The 4,980-nt window shown below is 33.1% G+C and overlaps 1 pseudogene across 1 annotated transcript; it reads right to left on the reverse strand.

The window, feature by feature from the left end:
* Positions 1-3,436: 3,436 nt before the first annotated feature.
* On the reverse strand, positions 3,437-3,901 carry LOC306652090 (RNA-binding protein 3-like; annotated as a pseudogene). Its single transcript has one exon. The product of its transcript is annotated as an RNA-binding protein 3-like (transcript).
* Positions 3,902-4,980: the final 1,079 nt, after the last annotated feature.

Here is a 4,980-nt window from a genome sequence, read left to right on the forward strand (position 1 = left end):
ACCAGTCCAAAAAACAAAGGCTGAATTTTGCCTCTGATATGTGAATGGTAACAGTAAGGAGGGGATTTTGAAATTCATTTCAATAGACAAAAGGAAATGAAGGGAAAGAATGGAGAATGGGAATACAAAAAATAGTAGCTCAAATCAGAGATAAATTTTCTATATGAATACAAAAGTGAATCTCCACATTATGTGAAATCAAAAAATGGGATCCTTGGACTGGGACTGTAGCTCAGTAGTACAGCACTTGCCTGGCATGTGGGAGACACTGGGTAAGATCCTCAGCACCACATAAAAATAAATAAAATAAATGTATTGCATCCATGTCTATAACTAAAAATATTTTTAAAAAATGGGATTCTAATTGGAATTAGTTGTCCTTAATGTATGTATAACATATAAAAATACACTTTTTTTGTCATATATATCTGAAAAGAACCAAGACAATATAGAAATCAGGGCAAAATAGGAACCATATTATTATAATTTAATACTTCCTGAATGTTGATAATCTCTTAAGCAATATAAAAAAGTTACACAAGGACAAACTTAGAAATTTTCATTTTGTATTTAAGTAACAAATGCAGAAGGCATGCATGTCAGTGAGTTTTGAGATAACTGCATAGGCAGTGGTGATTGTCAACATGTAAGACCATTTGTTGCAAAAACCATGTGTATGAGTTGCTTAACTTTTGTTGCTGTTAACACTCATTTCTGTTAGGGCTGTTTCATAGGTTGCAGTTTTGCATAATATAAGCTTTTTCACTTATTACATTTATAAGGAAAAATATATGTACTTACCCTCCCCACTCCCCCTAAAGAAGAAATTTTGAAGTCAAAAGTAAAATGACTGGTTTTGATACCATGATCTGTGTGCTTAAATCTCTTACTGCCATTAACAGTCTTTGTACTCTTCCTGAGTCAGTTGTGTTGTTTTGAAAATGGAGTCTATAATACATAAAAAGCATTAGAGATAATAATAAGACACAAAGAAATACACTAAATACAGTATAAGTCTTAGTGGTTTCTTCTTTTTTTCTCATTTTATGTATACATGACAGTATAGTGTATTTTGACATATTATATTGCATGAAATATAATTTATTTAAATTAGGATAATGTATTTTTACCTTGATACATTTTACATTTGATTTTATGTATTTTAATTTTGATAAGTTTGTAAGTAATTTTGTTTCTTTTTAAAAGTAAATCTTGTTTGAGATCCCTTTAGCTTTCAAAAATATTAATTTTGTAAACAAAATCAATATTTGAAAGAAAAAATCCTTGTAAGCATTATCTAGCTTTCTCCATTTATTCACACATATAATACCTATCAAAAACAAAATGGAAAAATAAATAGAATCTTCATTGATCTTTTGAAATGTCACAGCACATGATCACCTAGCTCCATTATTCTGGGTTTCAGGTGGGAATAACCTCATGGTGGAATGAGGTGATAGAGAAAACTTGCTTACCTCATGGCATCCAGAAAGCAGGTAAGGGAGGAATCCATGGATGACATAGATTCTAAGTCCCTACCCCCAGCAAACTACTCCCCCTACCCTCATCCTACCTGGATACTATTACAATAATGTACTCCCTTCAGATTCTCAATCTTGCAAATGGATTCAACCTCTGATAAGAATACAGTTCTCTTAATCCAGAGTCCTCACCTCTGAGTGTTGCTAAAATGCTCAACATATTAGCTTTCCAGAGGACAATCTTATATCCAAACCACAATGTTCAGCAATATTATTGAATGTGTTTCTATACATTTGTTAACAGTTTCAGGTTTTCACACAATCATAACCTAGTTAATTATCACTTACATTTTATCTTGTGTTAATAAGAGGAAAAAAGATAAATGCATTCAGCAGCACTGTTTTATTGCCTTGAAACATTGGAAACACTTCCAGCATGATACCCTAACTTCAAGCAATTTACTTAAAATGGTGATAGCATGAAGTGGTAAGCTAAACAAAATTGTCTAAATATTTTTCCTGATATATATTATTTTATTTTGCTGTTATTATGAACACTAATTATGTATGAGTGATATATATTGAGTGAAATTCAAACTTATTACAAATTATAAAATTAAAAATTCATTCAGAGTTTCCTACTGAAACATAGAAAATCTCTCATGAGTTAGATATTATCCTAAAGGAATATCATATCTATGTCTTCAAATAGAAGACAAAATTGGTAACTGAATTAGATTCATAATTTCATACCTATATATGCTGCTTTAATTTATATGAATCTTATATCAATAAAGCTCTTCACATATAAGTATGTGTGAAGAAATGATATAAAGTGAAACAGAAGTTATTCTCCAAATACTGAATCATACTATTTTAAATTACATATTAAATAACTAACTCTTGAATTTGTTGGAAGAAATAAAATTGGTCATAAACTAAAGGGGTGTTGAACTTCCACTGTTTTATAAATTGTAGTGTATTAATATTTAAGATCCACTCTGAAGTTAAGGAAAAAAGATTTAAAATATTGACAAGGGTGTGGAAGTAAATCACCCAGAGAAGTATATGTGTAATATTAGTGTAGAAATAAATATATTATTACATTTTACCCTCTTCCTCTGTTAACCTACCCTGGAAATTGTGGTTATTTTTATTTTAAAAAACTTTGAAATTTGAATTCTCTTCTCAAATCACAATTTCTATATTTTGCCTCCTCATTTTTGTATATAAATGGATTCAGTGTTCATACAAGTCATTTACCATGAACATATAAAAATTTTAAGTCATTTCTTAGTTTCCTAGATTTCATGGCAAAGCTGATTATTTTTATATTTTCAAACGAGTTCCATGGACAATAAAAATCATTCACTACTGCCTTAACTCTTAAGATTTTATGATAATTTATGTAAGTCCTTTTGATTGAAAAAGGATACTGGGAAAATATTACCTATAAGATCAATTATACAGACCTGTATTCTCTAAGTTTCTGGTCAGAAATACTTTTTGTGTGTGTGTGTGTACAGGTTTCATATTTTAATCAGTTCTGTGAAGGATATCCTAAACACTACAAGAGACATAACAGAATATTTTTTCATCCACCATTAAAAAAAATGACATTCACAACATTTTAAAGAAGCTTCTCTGTATAATTGGGGTGGTGATCTTGAATTTTGGAAATTTTTCTCTAATGATGATAAACATTGTGTATAGGTTTTTAAGAATATCCCCAACTTTAATGCTAATAAAATTAAGTCTGGCCAAATTTTTCTTTTGCCAGAAGCAATAATCCTGAGAGACCAAACTAGAATCCTGGTAAAAGGAAAAATACCTGTGAATCAACAAATATCTGAGGTCTTTAAATGAGAAAAAAAAATGTACATGGATTTGGAGGGACGATCCTGGATCAGAAGTGCTATTTTTTGTGTATGTACTTTATGTGTGCATGCCTCAAGTCAGTTGTCATAATTGTTTTCATAATCTCCTACTGAATAACGGTCATAGCCACCCTGACTTCTGCCACTATAGTCTCGGGATCATCCATATCCATATCCATATCCTCCAGGTTAACTGTCATACCAGCCACTCCCATAGCCCTGGTTCCCACCAACTCTATCTGTGACCATGTCCATGGGCCCCAAAGGCATCCCCTCTGGTGCCTGGCCAGACTTGCCCGCATGCTCCACATGGATCTGACGACCATCCAGGGACTCTCCATTCTTGGCTTTCATGGCATCTGAGGCATGTTCTGGGTTGGTGAAGTTAGTGAAACAAAAACCCTGGGGTTGATGAATCTCCTGGCCCTTGACAACAACCTCTTCAGAAATAGGCCCAAAGCTGCTTAAGTGATCTTCCAAGACCTGCTTATCAGTACTGAAGTTGAGCCCTCCCACCAAGAGCATCTCTTCTTCAGAAGACATGGCAGTGAATTTAAATCCTAGAAATTAAAAAGTAGACAGACAGGAGGCTCTGAAGAGCAAGGAGAATAGGGAGGCTGCTTCATGGGAAGAATCCAGAAATAGTTTTCAATTGAACAATCAAATGCAATGAACTCAACACAAAAATAATTCATCCTGGGATGTTATATGCACTGTTAAGACAGGAAGAACAGATAAGGCAAAAGCATAGATGTGAGAGACATCACTGGATAAAACACAGTGTTTGAGACAGAGCTGGAGGCCCTGGTGAGACAGAACAGGATAGAAGAAGAGACTGTAGCTGCAGTCCCTGGCCACAGGGATAGACCTGGTTCATTTTTTTCCAAGAAGTTCAAGAGTTAGCAATGACCTGGGGGAAGAACATTATTCATAGAAAATTTTATAATGTAATTGGATGAACCAGTTTCCACCCTATCCCACATCAATCTGTAATCCAATTTGATTCTGTTCAAGGTTCTTCTGTCATGTAAGCACTGAAAGTTGGGCACCTTGTTTAATGACCTTTCCATTTATTTTTGTGTTAGCTACTTTACACACTTAAGTTGTTAATCTATTTCTGTCAGAAGCTGTAGTTATTTCTTTGTTGCATCATTTCAATTCTATTTTTAAATAAGTTTTATTTTCAATTTGTTTATTTGTCTCAATTAGTATTACATGGCAGCAGAATGCACTTTGATACAAAATATATAATGGAGTATAATGTCTCCTTCTTCTGGTAATACATGATGGAGAATCTCTCCAGCTGTATAGCTATATACGTACACAAAATAATAATGTCTCTTTAATTCTACTCTCATTCCTGTCCCCAAACCTCTCCCCTCCCTTCAATCTCCTCTACCTAATCTAAAGTAACTCTATTCTTCCCTAGTTCCCCACATTGTGAATTAACATCAGTATAACAGAGAAAAAGAATTCAGTTTTGTGTTTTGTGGATTGGTATATTTCAATTATTGTGATATTCTCCAGCTCCACTGATTCACTGGCAAATGCCATGATTTCATTCTACTTTAAGGGTAAGTAATATTCCATCATATATCTATATGTATACCTTATATATGTAT

Source organism: Sciurus vulgaris, assembly GCF_902686455.1.
Source record: "Sciurus vulgaris genome assembly, contig: HiC_scaffold_629_arrow_ctg1, whole genome shotgun sequence".
In the NCBI taxonomy this organism is placed as follows: Eukaryota; Metazoa; Chordata; class Mammalia; order Rodentia; family Sciuridae; genus Sciurus; species Sciurus vulgaris.